Below are 16,952 nucleotides of genomic sequence, written 5' to 3' on the forward strand. Positions count from 1 at the left end.
TTGCCGCCGCATTGTAAATTATGAAAATTAAACAAATGCCTGAAAGTTTTTTAATTAACCAAAAGGTTAGCGGGGGGTGGGGGGGGGGACTCTCCCTCTCCCTCTATCTGTTGCCCGCTCTCTAATGGCCTGAAAAATGTTTGCCAAAAAATATGTCACAAAAGCCAAAAACCAAATGCAAATAAATTATTTCGGATAAATATTTTTTGAAGACGGAAGAAACGAAAATTATGAGCAGCCGCCGCGACATGCATCGCATAAATTTTTGCATATTTCGGCAAATTGCATTATTAAATTGCCCAAAAAGTGGAGCGAGCGAACGGTGACGTCACCCAGCCTCATTCATTCATTCATTCAGTCATTCATTGATGGGGTGACAGGGGGGGGGGGGCTGCAAGTCAAGTTGTCGTCTCGTTCGTCTCTATAAATAATTGCAAGCGAATTTCTCAAGCGTGTCAAGGCAGAAGGAATGCCGCTGTCGAGCAGCCCCCGCCCCCCCCCCCTCCGTGTATGTGTGTGTGTGTGTGTGTGTGCGGTAAAGAATCTTGAAGATGCGACGAATTTGCCATGTCTTCGGCATTCAAAGTGCGCCCGCCAGCTCGAGTGCAAAAGTCGCATCATTATGCCACAAGGGAAGTGCGAATATCTGCCACAGATACTCTCCCCCTGTGATGCGTGGCGTGGCGGCCAATTAAATGTAGTCAATTTTCAACAACGAAAATCTTTCTGGGGTACAATTTTTGGGAGAAACCATATAACGGACGATTCCTACAATCGAATTAGATTCTTTGTTGGCTTCCCAAGATCGTATTAGAAGTTTTGTGCCGCCATCCCCCCTCCAGACTCCCCCCTCGATGTTGCTGGGAAAAACTTTCGTCTGTCGGCGAATTTTTGACATGCAGGTGTCTGGGTTTTTCGGGGCTAAAAGTTGAGGCGGTAAACAAGCAGAAAATGTCGCGTCTGTCAAAAGTTTGTGAAGAAGGGCTTAGTGTCTGTCCCTGTCCCTCCCCTGTGTGGGGAGGGGGGGGGGCTAGTTGCTGCAGTTAATAAATACAATACAATCTGTACGCATTTCCTACACTCTCCACCACCTTCTCCACCTCCTCCTCCTTTTCCTCCCGAAGCCGTTCAAATTAAATTAGAATTTCCCTCTCTTTCGTGTGTAATTTAAAACTATTTCTGTACGCCAAGTGCTTCCACTAGCCCTGTGGCTCGGCTCTCATGCTCTTTTGGTTTTTGCGAGCTTCAACCGAGTGAAAACTTGTTAAGCTTTGGGGAATTTCTAGCCGGGGCAGCAAAAAAAAAAAAAAAAAGAAAAAAAATTAGAGAAAAGAGGTTACAATATTTAAAACTCAACTTGATATGCGCCTGGGAGCTTACTATGTCTTCCCCTGCCCACCGTCCCACCGTCCCTCCGTCTCCGACTGTCTGTCTCTCTCTGTGTGTGTGTGTGTGTGTGTGTGTGTGTGTGTGTGTGTGTGTGTGTGTGTGTGTGTGATTTATAGTGAGCTGGGATTAAACTGTCTTTGTGCTCTACAAGAATGCTCCAGGAAATGTTCAGCATAATGCACAGGAGCAAACCGACAGACAGACAAAGACAGCGACAGAGACACATAGAGACAGCCACAAAGATAGAGAGGGAGAGGGAGAGCGAGAGAGAGGGGGAGAGAGCGAGAGTTCCTTTTTGGCCTAACAGAAAATCTGCAGATACGTGTATCTAAGCGGAAGGCAGAGTCTTTTCTTTGGGGAGCAGATGTCAAGGTGGATACCCAGATACCCAGATACCCAGGCACATCAAGGCGCTGCCTGAGTGGCAGATATGGATAGATAGATGGATAGAGTGGAGCTTTCCTTTAGCCCGGAATAAAATTGAAACGAGTGGAACTTCAATTGTGGGATAATTTGGCATGCTTTAAGCCATACTTATTGAAAATAATTATATTAAAGAAATACTCCATGATTTGTATGTTTGAACGGAAGCCCTATAGCATGCATCGATGGTTCGAGCAGTTCAATGCACTTTAAATCTAATTAGCCCTCCTCAGAGCTTAAAAAAACAAAAAGAAACCTATAAAAATCAATACGGAAACAGCAGAATGGAAAAAAAAGCATATGAAAAATGGCGTCGCATAACGGTATATGCATGTGTGCGTGCGTGTGCGTGTGCGTGTATAGGCTAGGCTGTTGACGCGAACGCGGTCTCGGAGGAGGACAACAAAGTCGCCATTGTTAATAGGATTACGAAGCACAGCGGCGAACAACTGGCACAGAAACAACAACAAAGGGGCAAAGCTAACGGCATTAGCAATGGCAGAATACCATGCCGCACCGTGCCCCGAAAAGCAGTGCCACAAAGAACACACGAAACAGCAACGGAAACCACATAGAAGAATAAGGAACAAGTAGGTTCCTGTAAGCCGAAGCCATTGATACACTCGAAGATTATACAAATGCCGATTATACACAAGCCGAAGCATAGCACTGGGCCTTTCACTGTTAACAGCCTCTTTTAAAGCTAGCAGGCGATCTTGCTGTTAGTATTAGCTGCCACTGTTAGTAGTCGTTAACATTCGCTCCGAATGCTCTGTGGCCCCCCAACGTTCATTCTCACCTTTAACATGTTCTTTTACTGGTAAACTGTAATTCACTGCTAACATCCGCTCTCACTGCTAAGACGTGGACAGTGGCTCAGCGCTCATTATCACCTCGCACTGTTAACTGGCGCTGGTGAGCTGTTTTCTTGCTCTCGCACTGTTAACATCCGCTCTGACTGTTAACGTGGACAGTGGCTCAGCGCTCATTATCACTGTTAACAAATTCTCGTACTGTTAACTAGCGCTGGTGAGCTGTTTTCTTGCTCTGGCACTGTTCACGTCCGCTCTGACTGTTAACCTGGACTGTGGCTCAGCGCTCATTATCGCTGTTAACATATTCTCGTACTGTTAATTGGCTCTGGTGAGCTGTGTTATTGCTCTCGCACTGTTAACATCCGCTCTGCCTGTTAACGTGGACTGTGGCTCAGCGCTCATTATCGCTGCTAACATATTCTCGTACTGTTAATTGGCGCTAGTACACTGTCTTCTCTCACTGTTAACGTATGCTTTACAGCCGAGGCTGCGGTGGGGTGATGAAACAGCATAGATCTACTCCTTCGATTGCTTCCTTCTCTGTGCTGATCAAAGCTCTGCTCATAATCACTATACCCTCCGCCCACAGAGGGCATACAAAACAAAGGCAAAACCCAAAAACATGCATAGCAAAATCATTTCTAGTGAAAACACAACAAAACGCAACGAAAACGAGAAGCCAAAACAGAAATAATGAGCAGGCCAGGGGTGTGCGGATAGCGGATAGAGAGGAAAACAAACAAAAGTAAATTAGATTGTGTGGCCCATTAAGGCATTAAGATTTCATTGCCCTTCCTACCCAACCAAGCCCCTACCCCATTTTGGTCTGTGTCCCATAGGTGGGGGGGGGGGGGATCCCCCCTCCTCACATGTGCGCCACTTAAAGCGTTGCCGTCGCACTTTAAGGGTTTCCTTCTGTCCCTCTCCCTCCCTCCCTCTTTCTCTCCCTTCTACACCGCTTCATTTTCATTTTTTCGCACTTGAGCATTTTCTGTTGACTCTCGGAAGGCAACAACGTCCCGGCGACTCATCCTTCCCTCCATTCTCGGGCAAATCTCGGGCTACGTGACTTTTTGCGGTTTGCTTGGATTTGGCCAGCGAAAAGTGCTCAAAACAGGCATCCCCCCCCCCCCCCCCCACACACCGTTCAAGTTCGCACTTCCACCATTTTGTTTAATGACCTTGAAGCCGAGCAGCGGCGTCAGTGGAAATGTATCTTGAAGTCCGAATTTAATGGCCCGTATGGCCTGCCACTGCCACTGCCACCGACAGGGGCACTCTTTTGTCATTCGTTTGTTTGCCGACGTTTTAGGCGTCACCATTCCGTTCATTGTTTGGCATTTGCCGGACGGACGGCTAAGTGAAATTGGCCATAAAGGGGGAGAAGGAGGGGAGGCGGGTCTAAGGAGGGCCAGGAGGGAAAATCAAATCCATTCAAATATCTCTCCAGCCCCAAGGCTAACCGGCACTCTTTTTCTCTCTCGTTACAGGTAAGACACCCCCTCTCCCTCTCCTCCCCCTCCCACCCCTTAGAAATGGTGGCCCCTGTAAGTAATTTAAGACATTTCCCTGGTCCTCCCATTGCTCCCTTTGTGCCATCGTTTAACCGGAATTTGTTCATAATCATTTGCATACATAATAAAAATTCCCCAACCCCAAGCACGTCCATTGAGGAGGACCTTGAGGAAACTATTTATGCTGATCATCATTAACGGACCTTTCCACAAGAAAATCTTAAGTCCAGCGAACAAGAAAATTAATTTATGTGCCGAAAAGGGTGGCGAACTCTGGTTCTGCGATTACTTTTTTGAGGGAAAACTAAACTCCTTGAGGGTTGGCCTCCTGCATTTGACAAAGGACGGGCAGCAAACAATGCACTATAATGTGCTTATAAATATATTGAAAGATGCCTTGGGTCCAGGGCCAGGTCCAGGTCCAGGTCCAGGTCCAGAGAGAGGCTGAGCGAAGGTCCAGTTATGTATCTCAAGGGTTGTGTGTCGCCGCTTCCCAGGCCCAGGCCCAAAAAACGTGTTTAGATCTGCACATATTTCGGGTGTTTGTTTGATTTCTATGCGCCAGATAGGGGAGGGGATATGGAAGAGGAAGGTCAGACGAAGGTCGTTCACACGTTTCACACAAATCACAATTAGCAGCTGGCCGCTGGTCGGGCCTGGCCTTTCTGGTCTCTAAAGGAGGATCCATTCCGATATGGGACACGCGTTGGCCACGAGATCCTCCAGAACTGAGGGCCCTCTGTCCCCTGTCTAGATGCCTTCCCTTCTGGGACGTGGCTTAAGCACTTCCTGTGCTTTTCCCCTTCATTTCGATGACGTCATTGCGGGGGTTGTCTTTGAATAAAACAATAAAAACAAATGTCCCAATAGCCAAACGGCAAAATTTGTTTTTTAGCGGCTAAAAGCGAGGGTTAGAGGGTTAGAGGGTTAGAGGTTTAAGGACTCGAAGGAAATCGATAAATGCTAAGGGAATTGGCGGCAGGGCGGCAGGAATTCATGAGCAAGTGAGAGACAGGACCTTTGAGGACAGAAGAGTCTGTTTTGGGCCTTCGAATCGGCACAAAAAAAAGTACTTTCTTGGGCACATTCCGTAGAGCATTCAAGACTCTTCTTTCATATACATTTACGTTCCATTTCCTTTCGCAATTTCATTATTAATTGATTAGATATTTTGACAGTAAACACGCGTCGAAGAAGCAAAAGAAATGCCTGCAAAGCGAACAGATAAAGGCACAATAAATTTGCATAAATTACCCGCATGAATGCCAAAGGAGGAGCAGCAACAGGAGGGGGGGGGGGGGGGGATAGAGTGTCCCAAATGGGAAGCAGAAAGCGGCAAACCTGAAATACATGCGGCACGTTCCTTTTTCTCCGGCTGCGATATAAAGACATGTCCCGTTAGCGACGCAGGGCCCGTGCAATTAGCATTCCAAGAGGCCGGGCAGGCACACGCTCATAAATCGGGCAGACACCGTCCTCAGGCCGCAGGACAATGGGTGCTTCGGTGAAAGGTTAAGGTGTCATCATCCTTTATCCTTTATCCCGTTTGCCGATGACTCGGTCTCAACAATAAACAAATTTGTTTTACATTCCAAGCGACCCTTTTTTTTCTGCCACGCTTATGGGCAACCCCTGACGATTGAAAGGAGCTGGGGGCATGCCCCCGGTATCCCTCCCGCTTTCCCCGGTTAATAATGTACAAGTTTTTCCCACTTTTCCGTTGTCAATCGCTTTGGAGACTCCCGGCTTGTGTGGCACAAAGTTTTTCCTGCTGTTAATTAAACTTCAATGTGTGTGTGGAAATCGGTGGTTTCTACGGGTAATCGAGAGCCCCCCCCCCCCCCTCAAAAAGAGCAAAGATGAGGCTCCCCCCCCCCCATAGACTTTTTGGCAAGTTAAAGTTGAAGAAAAGTTTGCTTTAGACCTGATTCGTATAAGAATTCGTCTCTGCTCTTCTCTTCCTCTCGTGCTCTCTTCCTCTCGTGCTCTTGAGCACAATTGCTCTTTCACTCAAGAGAAAACCAGTCTCAACCCCTGGACTCGGGCTCTTGCCCCTGCCCCTCGGGGGGTTGCCAGGGCTGACGTCATCGGGCCGTGGATGAGTCACTGGCGTCACTGGGGGTTGTGCCACTATCCGATTTCAGGGTCTCGCCCCGCCCCCATAATTGCTTCCTGCAGATTTTCTTTTTTTTCGGACCCTGTCCTGCATAATTAAGGCGGCAGTCCTGCAGGACTCCCCGAGGCAAAACACCTGTCAGGGTTTTATTTTTTTACTCGATTTCTCAGGCCTCTGAGGCGTCTCCCGCTGCGGCCTTTTGGGGCGATCTCTGCGTGTGGCAACTCTTTGGGTCCCTCACTCCCCCCTCCCCACTCCCCCGCGCAACAATCGATAAACCCAAAGCATTTATTGGCATTATATTGATAATGGCACCCCTCACCCCTCCTCTCTGGCTCGCTCTCTCTCTCTCTGTGTTGGAGTCCTGTCACTTTTTTTCGAGGGGGGGGATGTCCTCATGACAAATTCATTCGACTTCCACATGACTGAAGCCGCCTGCCGCCTGCTGTGGCTGGCCACAACACAAGCCTGTGGGGATCCTGGGGGCCCGGCTGTCGACCTTGGGGATGCTCGCTGATAAGTGGATTACCGATAACATGCCCGGGAATCGATAAGTATTTATGGTTGGGCCTCCCCTTGCCGCTTGGACTCAAAAAGGACACTTTCAGGCACAGTCTGCAGCAGTTTTTTAATCAACTTTCGGTAGGGCAAGTCCAGAACTTTTCTACCCATCGAGCAGATGTTGCAGCCACCCTGCGGGCATCCCGTAGCTCATTAGAAATAAATATCTAGGCCCAGGGCCAGGCCCAGGTCAGATGTGTGCAAATTATGCAGATTAGAGCCGAGGGTCAAGTCCTGCGAGAGTCCTGCGAGAGTCCTGCGAGTGGCCACAGCTGTCGGTCGCTTACCTGGCGTTTTCCAAGGAGTTTCGATTTACATAAGAATCGAATTTCGATCTTTGGCTGCTGTTGCCTCTAATTTGATTGTGTTTTTGGGTCACCCCCTGCCCTCCTGGCCCCCCTCCCCCTCCACCCTCCTTATATAACGGGCAAACTTTTCTGCTGGCGCCCGAAAGTATGCCATGGAAATTTTCAACAACGTTTGCCAGATATACCGCGGGGTGCCCCTCTCCACCCTCCCCCCCCCCCACTCCTCGTTTCACTTTCATTGCCTGGCAAATGTTTGCCTTATCGGATGCTTAATTTTAATTGAGTTTTGACGGGTTTTTTGGCAGAGACCCCCGCCAACCCCCCTCCCCACCCCTCCCCCCTCCCTCCTCCTCTCTCAAACGAGTGACAGAAAAGCCAATTTTCCTGGGCAGCCTTTTTGTGGCTGTGGCTGTGGCATGCAACGCATGCAATCCTGACTGACGATTCTAGATAAATATGACACAAAAAAAAAGACAAGAAAAAGTCTCCACGCCGACGTGTGAAAGGGCTGACAGGCGGGGGAAGGGGTGGGGAAAGTTCGTGGGGGGCGTGGCACGTGTTAAGCATATGAAATTTGATGGCAACTCTATTTGTAACTTTCGCTGCGGGTGGCAGCCCCATCATCCCCCCTCCCCCCCCCCCCCTCATCGCTCTCCCTCGCTGGTTTTTGTGTGTGCGCTGACTCGGAAAATACTTTTTGTGATAACATTTGATGGCTCGACAAGAGAGAAGCAGCCGGAGGAGCAGCACTTGAAGACTGTCTTGCAGCGAAGGAATTACAAAAGAAGAAGCAGAGTAAGAGGGGTGGAGGGGGGAGTGGGGAGGGGGGTAGGGAAGGCTAATGGCTCGAGTGCACGGGTGCATCAATTTGCGGAATATGAAGGTTGCCTATAAATGGGCAGGGACCCCCCCTCTCCACCCCCCCCCCCCCCCCCCCCCAAGCTGCCACAATTAGAGTCTGCGCCACAGAACATGTCAAATTTTTGTGTGGCGAGAGGGGGCGGGGGGGGGGAGGGGGGGGGGGGGCGGACCAAAAAATAAACACGCATGCTTATGAGGTCATTCAACAGTCGTAAAATGCTTCGCTTTGTGGCGCCACACGAGAGACGCCCCAAAAACAGACAGTTGTCGCCCACCCCACCCCCCCTCTCTCTATGTGTGTGTGTGTCGTCCTTTGCATTTGTGTTTGTCATTGCCACTTAGCCTTATTAGTATGTGCAGCACACGGGGCAAGGGGCATGCGGCATGCGGCATGGGGCGACTCTCTGTCTGCCCCGCCCCCCTTTTTGTTGGCCAAAGTGGCAATGAAGCTTGCCAAAAAGAGTACACACACACATGCCACACGTTGCAGCGTCATGTAAGCGCACCGAACGCCAGAAAGTATGCAATATTAAAATATATTTTGTATATGTAATGGTGGCAAGGAGGGGGGGGGGGGGAGGCCACATCACACAGACAGCGCAATAACTGTGCATTAAAAGTCATTGCATTCATGATATTATTTTTTATGTTTTTTTTTTCTGGCCCTCCCTCTCCAGCACTCTTTTTTTTTTATCCCTCTCCCGCACTCTTTATTTTTTTATGTATTTTTTTCTACCCCTCTCCCGCACTTTTTATTTTTTTATATATTTTTCCCCCCCCTCCTCCCACCCACACTTTTTTTTTAAATATTTTTCAAGTTTTTTCTACGTTTTTTTTTCGCCATTTGTTTGTCTGCCGCTCATCATTGCTGTCTGCCCCTGGAATCCCCCCCCCCCCTCCGCCTCCCCTTGTTTGTTTGTGTTGGCCCTGTCCTCTGGGGGGGAGGGGGGTGGCCAGGGGTGGTCCCTAAGCGGCCAGGAGGCTAATGCTTTGTTGAACACCGAAAAAAAAAGCCCTGGGAAAATGCCAGAAAAATAGAGAAATGTGTAAATATTCATAATATATCAACAGTTGGCTGTGGGGCAGGGGCAGGGGCGGGGCCGGAGGGGTATTTAAATTTAAAGTCTTAAATTTTTAGAGACAAAATCCGGGCTTTGATCCCTGGAGCCTTTGTTTTCAATTGAAGTCCAATTAAGAGACAAAATATCAAAAATTTTGTGCGGAAAATATAGCCTGCATTCCTGGAGATTCCTGCATTTTGAGTGGTTAAAAGTTTTGTCCATAATTTATTCGGACACCTGAAAGAAAAATTTTACTGAAATGCGGCAAGCCAATAAGCTGCCACAGAACGAGGCAGCTGCAGCAGCAAGTAAAATGCAATTCAATTTCAAAATCAAATACCTTAAGGTACAAGATGTGTATCTGGGTATCCGTGTATCTGTGTATCCGTGTATCTGTGTATCTGTGTATCTTTGGGCATATTGCAGGGCGGAAAACACATGTTGGAGGGACACAACAAAGGAAAAGGGAAGCCTGAAACAAGTTAACCGCAAAGCGGACACAACAGCACAACCGAAGGGACAATTTTCCACTTCAGCCGGCCCTCCCCTTTGCCCCCCCTATCGATGGTTTCCGCAAACACGGCAAAACGATGTGTTATCCCTTATTTCTCTCTTTTATTTTTTTATTTTCTGCGCAAAAATTCAATATTTTTCAAACAAACAAAACAACAACAGCAGCAGCAGGACCTCGGCAGGACTCACATCGAAGGATAACATATTAAATTTGCCAGCAGCTTTTGTCGAAGGATCTCTCCTTTGGCTGGCAAAAAAAGGGACAATGCCATAAAGACAAGAAATCAATTCCCCCCTCCCCTCCCCCCCCCTCGCCCCTCTCGCCGTTCCATGCGTTTCGTGCGGAGAAAACAATTTTCTAACAATAAAAAATTGCCCCAGCTATGTCGAAGGACGATGTCCTTTAAAACGGAAATGTGGCAAGCGAAACAAATCATAAAAAAAAGGCGCAAAGGGGCCGCTGCCTGCGACTGGCGACTGGCGACTGGCAGACACCCTAGAAATGAAATACGGAAAACCCATGGCTGCAGATCTGTGGCAAGCCATGGGGGAGGGGGGGACCTGCCACCGGATTAGTAATTTCAGCGGCAAGCCTTGGCTTTAATTGAGTTGAAAAAGTCCTTTCTTTGGCAGGGCTGTCATTGACAACTGCCGCTCACAGGATGGACCACCCCACCCCCCCCCCCCTCTCCTTGCCACACATGCTCCTTGCAACTAATAACGAGCCTCATTTCGTGTAAATCGATAAAGTTGCAAAAACGAAGAAAACTTTACTTTTGTTGCCATAAAAGTTGTCCTTTCTCCCGTGTCTGTGTGCGTGTGTGTGGCAACATTATCGCATGTTGCATTGCCGTGGAGTCGTGTTGACAATTGAATTATTTATGGGCTTCACTCAAAGGGGTTTTTCGTCCTTTTTTTTTTTTGTTGGCGAATTTATTGAATTCCTTCGGCATCGCCCGCTGCCCGCTTTATGCAGTTTATTGGCGATTACATTCACTCCAACGGCAGGACAGCGCCACGTCTAAGGGTCCTGCCATAGCCCCCCTCCCCCCACCCCCTGCTGCTCCACTGCTCCCCTTGATTGTCATCGTTTGTGGAAATTTGATAAGCGCCTTTTTGTTGCTGCTCTTTCTCTGTCTCTAGACATGTCTCTTGTGCTCTCCGTGTCCTGCGTCCTGCGACCCGAGTCCTGCGTCCTGCCTCCTCTGTTTGTTTGCCAGCGCAAACTTTTGCTTGTTCGTGTCAGGACTTGGATCTTTTTTAATAATGCGGGTTATGTGATGGATTTATTAAAAGCGTGTCCTCGTGTCCCTGTTTGTCTCCCCCCCCCTCTCTCCCCCTCTTTGTTTGCCCTAAACTTTCTCTCTATGGAGCTTCCCTTTTCAATTAGTTGGCTTTGGAAAATATGCTGTGGCATGCAACTATTGAATGCCAAGTGCCTCCTGCCAAAAGTTTTAGAAGCACAGGAGAACACCCCCCATGACCCCTTTTTTACGAGCCTGGGAGAGGGGGGGAGAGGGGCGACATATGTTTCAGGCCAAACCGAAATCAATTTGCTTACATCACGACCTTGGGGCATGCCACAGTCGCCTCTGCGGCCTGTTATTATGGCCCTGCGACTACTAAATTATTATGAAGCGGCCGCTGGTCGTTAATTTGCGGACAAGAAATCGCAAATAATCGCATTAAATGGGGCCATCCACCCATAAGGGGGGCCACAAAATCGATAAAAATCTACCACAACCCACCCTGGGCTCTGCCCCTTCGCTGGCCCCCTTGTTGCCCCCCTCGTTGGCCCTCCTTTTTCTCCGTATAACATTATGATGATTATTTTTTATCGCCGCGTCACGCGATATTTTGTCGCCGCGAACCTCCGTGAAGGAAACGGAAACGCCGCCATGTCGTGTGTGCAAGTGTGTGTGTGTGTGTGTGTGTGTCCTAGGCAAACATTTGCCTACACATCTGTGTGTGTGTGTCTTTTGCAAATGACTGCAGTTAAAAAGCCATCAAAAAGCGAGAAAAAAAAAAACATATACAAAAAACTCGCCATTTAATGTTGCCACCAATCCCTGCCCCCAGTGTGCGTGTGTGCGTGTGTCGATTGCCACACAGATAATGGCCAAGTCATGTCCCAGGTCATAGGCCATCAAAAAGTTTCAAGAAAAGGCATGAAAATGCTTTCAAACTCAAAAATGAAGAAAATTCAATATTTTCCTGCCTCAAGGATATTTAGGAATTTTTCTTGCAATTGAATGCAGGGAAAATGAATCTCTTTGAATGCCATTGAAAGGCCAACCCGCCAACGGTTGGATAATCAAGAGCCGCCTAAGCAGATCATCCTGGGCCTGGAATGGCAATTTGTAAGGCGGCTGCAGGCGGGCGGGGGAGGGGGTGGCAAGGCAAAAAATCAATGTGCCCCAGGGCTGGGACAGGCGCCGTGGCGTGCATTATGTGGCCGCATGCAGGAGGGAGGGAGAGAGCCAGAGCCAGAGCCAGAGAGGGAGTGTGTATATCCCTGGAAGGGTGGGGGCGGGATGGGGTGGTGGCCGTGTGTGTACAAATAAACAAGGCAGTGACCAGCAGGGGAGACGGCCACCTGACCACAGCAGTGCCACCCGGTGGCAGGCTGCAGTCGGTTTACGTTTAATGCCCATATATTGTTGCCTACTTTCGGGCGCAGTGGGCCCCCCCCCCCCCGCAGGACTCCATCCGTTTGCCACTTTTTAAAGCTCTTTAAAAGTGAGCAAACTTTTGCCGCACGTGTGTGGCACGGCCACTGCCACTGGACGTTAGTTAAACGTATGCCCCCCCTCTAGGCCACCCCTCTCTCTCTCTCTCTCTCTATATGGTTTGTGTATTGAAAATTGGATTTTCAATTGGTTTGCAAAACGGAAATTAATTCGGGGGCGCAACGGAGCCGAGGCACCGGGCAACCGGGAGGCGTAAATGAAGCCATGACGTCGTTGGCTCTACCCCTCCCTCTCTCTCTCTCTCGTCCTGGACGTCATCGTCCTCGTGTTGATGATGATGGCGGTGGAATGACCAGTGGCCATCGCTGCTTCTTCCGGCTCCTCTTTCGCGCCGTGCACTTTAATTAAATTAAGTGAATTTCGGCTCTGATAAGCGGACAAATGAATGCCGCGCGCGAATGGAGGTGCCAAAGAAAGACCAGAGAGCGGAGAGCGGAGAGTGGAGAGTGGAGAGTGGAGAGCAGAGAGCGAAGAGGTTAAATGAGCAAATGAAACGCAAACATGGCAGTCGATACAACGCCTCTGCCTCTGCCCCTGCCCCCTAAAAGTTAATCCACTTAGCCCCCAAAAATTCTATGCCACATTTTTCAATTAATTCGCAAAAAGTTCCTCTAGGGTTATTTTCAGGCTTCAAAGATTTAAAGCCCAAACGAGGGGGGACCCCACCCCCCCCCCCCCCCCCCTTGGATTCAGTTGCAAATCCCAAAAGTATGCGGAGGCTCCATTGAATGCAACGGCCGCTCGAGCGGATGCATGATTGAAAAAAAAACATGGCGTGCCAGGGAGGCTCGTCCTTTGTTTCCCAGGGAGATAAAGGGGGGGTGGGGGTGGAGCCTGCCATATGCATTGGCTAGTTGGAGGCGAGTTCAGTGACTGTTGCACGGCCATGCCCGCCCCCCTGCCATTGTCTGCGAGGCCCCTCCCCCTCCCCCTTGGGCTATTGTTTTGTCATGGGGCTATCTACGTCTCTATCTCTATCTCCCTCTCCATACGGTTCTCTCTCTCTCTCTCTCTCTCGGCTCTAACAAATATTGACCATTTGCCTTTAGCCAATTTGTTTGCATTTTACAAAAATATTCTTCCATCGCACTATGGTCCGAACGACCACTTTTGTTGGCCAAAATTAATAACTCCCGAACGGAACAAGATTTTTTCATTTAGTTTTTTGTATTGGATACATATAATCAATAAGAAATGGATTTAAGAAAAAAAATGGGTGTGGCACCGCCCCTTTTTTTAATAATGCATATTTAAATTTTTAGTTATAGTGAAAAAAAGTATTAAGCATATTTTATTTAAGGAATCGGCGTTGCACGACTAAAAAAAATTTTGATTTAAATAAAAATAAAATCGTTTAAAGGTTTCCGTAAATTATTGCCGAAATCCTTGTCCAGAAGCAAGGTTAACGCCTCGTTAAGTGAGATATGTGCCGGCTTTCCGACTGGGTCCTGTACAGCCTTACGAACTTAGTTAGCATATTTGGACATAAAGATAAATGTATTATAACAAAGGCTTGTGGCCAATCCACATATTTTCGTTCAAACATCTTTGAATTTTACCGGCATTTGTTCCGGTATGTTGCCAAACGGTAACAAATTTTCTTGCTGGTATCTTCAAAAGCTTTATTAATTTCATATGATATGTCGCCTTAAGATCCGTTTTCAAATAATTGATAATTTTACCCTTCTCTGAATTCCATTCGGCAAACAAATCTGCATTTTCGAATTTGAGGTTATGCTCTATTAATGCAAATTCCAAGAATTGTGGTAAAAAGTGGCATTTCTAACTATATACATTTCAAACAGAATTTATTAATCTACGACACAGAAAAGGTTTCAGGGTGGGACTAGGTAGGACTCACTTTGTACACCTTTTCAAAAATTAGTTTTCATTACAAGTTGGCACATGTTGAAGGCCTCACTTTAACCTTCAATTACGAAGACATCAGAACTACTAGAGACAGTTAAAAACTCAAAACACGTAGTAAGAACCCGACAGATTAAGATTCATCAAAAAAATTTAATCATGTCTTGGCGTTTTTCAATTTTTGAGATATCTAAAGTGGTTATTAATTTGCCACTTTTTCCCTTCACGTGCTTTACTATAAAAACAGTTGGGTTGCACAGCTGATTTTGCGAATGTGGCGCCATCTATGGAAATTTCTGGTACGCAGATTTAATGGTCGATCTTTTTCTAATGCAGAGCGATCAAAACCAGGTTTCAGTTTTGACTTTGAAAAATTAGGTTTTGGCCAACAAAAGTGGTCGTTCGGACCATAGTGCATCGGCTGGAAATCGGAAAAATTGCCCTGAATGGTGGAATTTTTTGTTCCCCCCATTTTTAATACAATAAATATGTGCCTTAAAGCCGCTCTCTCTCCCTCTCTCTCCGTCTCTTTGGGTATCATTTGCTGGCTGCAATTGCTTTTTGATTATCTCGATTTGTTGTTTGCCTTATTGGTGGTGGTGTGTATCTGTGTGGCAAATAGTTTTCAACTCTCTTCCCGCATGTGTGTGTCCCTCTGTGTGTCCCTCTGTGTGTCCCTCTGTGTCCCTGTGTGTGCCCCTCTGTGTCCCTGTGTGAGTTCTAAAGTGCCAAAGCTTGTACTGCCGTTAGTTTGTATTACCATCCTCCTTTTTTTTGGGGCATTCGACCGGGCAACAACAGTTTCTGCTTATGTTTTATGTAAAGCCTTAAATGGAGTTGCCTCCGTTGCATTCCGGCCAAGGGGGGGACATGAAGGGGGCTTAGCATGAATTGCACCGATCGGCAGCACCTTGGGCCTCCCGATTGTCCTGGAACTGCCTTAAAGTTGGATCCATTTCCCATCGAAAGAAAGCACAGCCAAGCCTTCCATTTCAAGCAACTCTTTGTCTATCCCCCCCCCCCTTCCCCGTCCCCCCCTTGCCGCGGGAGAACTCCTTTTTAATGCATACCAAAGTCGAACCACTAAACAGTTTTAAATTTGCATAAAAATCCGTTTTATTAACATTCAAAGACGATTCGTATCGCGGCTAAATTGAAGAAAAGTAGCTATCGCCCCCCGTCCCACCCCCTCCAGGGGGGGGCCTGAGCAAACTTCAAGTCAAGATTGAGTCAAGCGGGGGGCTGGGGCTTGAGGGGGGGGCTGGGAAAAAGCCATGTAAATGCTCTTAGGGTCCAAAAGGAAAAAAAAGGAACGTAAGAAAAATTCCTTTTGCACTCAACAAAGAAGAAATAAATAACTTTCGAGTCAGATTAGCCAACTTGTCACGAAATGCAAAATGACATTTAATACCCCAGGACCTGGGGCCGGCGCAAGGACATCGTCCTGAGTGCTCCAGAGTCCCGGCCAAATGGCAATGCGATACGCGACGATATACATGACTGGACCTGACTTGCACTTGGCAGGAGAAAACATGAGAAATTCCTTAGCCCAAGACAGCCCCTCTACCCCCCCTCAGCACTCGTGGAGCCAAGGCGACATTGTTTCGAGACGGCGAAGAAAAATGGCTCTGAAATGCCATCACTATAAAGCCCCAACCCCAGCCCCAAAAAAAACTAGCAAAAGGGGAAAAGTAATCATTGCAATTTAAAGCGGATAATCTGCAGCGGAGGAGGCCATGGCTACGGCCACGGCCACGGCAGGATGCCAGTTTCAGAGTCCTGCAATGCAAATATGCTGTCTGTCGCTCTGTCTATCTCTCTGTCTGTCTGTCTCTCTGTCTCTCTCTCTGCTGGCTCCTTCTCTCCGCGTGCGTGAGTGGACACCATTTGCAATTTTCACACTCGCTTTTCCGTTTTTTTTTTCGCACCAGACGGCGGAGGGCAGCCATGCAGATTACAATCGAAATGACATGAAAATGTTTAGTGTGGCGTGTGGCAAGCAAAGAAGAAAAAAAAGCGACAGAGAGAGAGAAAGCGTAACGGAAGAAAAGTGTCCACCCGGCGAGGGGGGGGGGGGGGGGCACACGCTTGGCTTCCACAAGATAATGTCTGCCAGAAATGCAGAAAAATAATGTCTTGTTCGATTGTGGGGTAGCCCTTTAAGAGGGTCCTTTAAGGCCATGCCTCGTCCTGCCATATAATGCCATTTATCAAACACCTGAGCCAATCAGCAGGCAATTAGCCCACTTTCGAGGGACAACGAGTGTGCGATGCTCTCTAAAAAAATTGCATTACAATTTGATTGAAGCGAGCCAGAGGCCAGAGGCAGACAGCTGCACAGATACTTGCGCAGATACAGATACAGCTACAGATACAGATACAAGTACTGCCACACAGCTACAAATGAGAGTCAATCTGTGGCTGTTGTTGGCTGTTAAATAAACTCAATCGAAGCATTAAATGACAACAAATAAACCAAAAAAGTGCCTGCCTCCTCATGTGGCATGCCTGATTGCCAGCCTGTGTGTCTGCCTCTTGTCAACAATAAATATTTTGTGAATTCCCATCATTTTCCTTGTGTGCTGCACAAATATTTTGGGCCTATATTAGTACATAAATTTGGATAATTAATTAAGTTAATGGTGGCTCACTTTTTAGCAGTTTATCAAATAAATATTCGTATATTCGTTTGGAACAAAAAAAATAACCCCAATACCGAAATGCAAATTGTTCCGACAACAATTATTTGTAAGTTAGCGTCCGGTTTTTGTCGGG

At 47.7% G+C, this 16,952-nt stretch overlaps 1 protein-coding gene across 27 annotated transcripts in view; it reads left to right on the forward strand.

Annotated features, from left to right (window-relative positions):
- The window catches only part of mbl (splicing regulator muscleblind), a 130,341-nt gene that overhangs the window by 89,588 nt on the left and 23,801 nt on the right, over positions 1-16,952 (forward strand). The window lies entirely within an intron of this gene.

The sequence above is a fragment of the Drosophila pseudoobscura genome, chromosome 3 (genome assembly GCF_009870125.1).
Source record: "Drosophila pseudoobscura strain MV-25-SWS-2005 chromosome 3, UCI_Dpse_MV25, whole genome shotgun sequence".
Lineage (NCBI taxonomy): Eukaryota > Metazoa > Arthropoda > Insecta > Diptera > Drosophilidae > Drosophila > Drosophila pseudoobscura.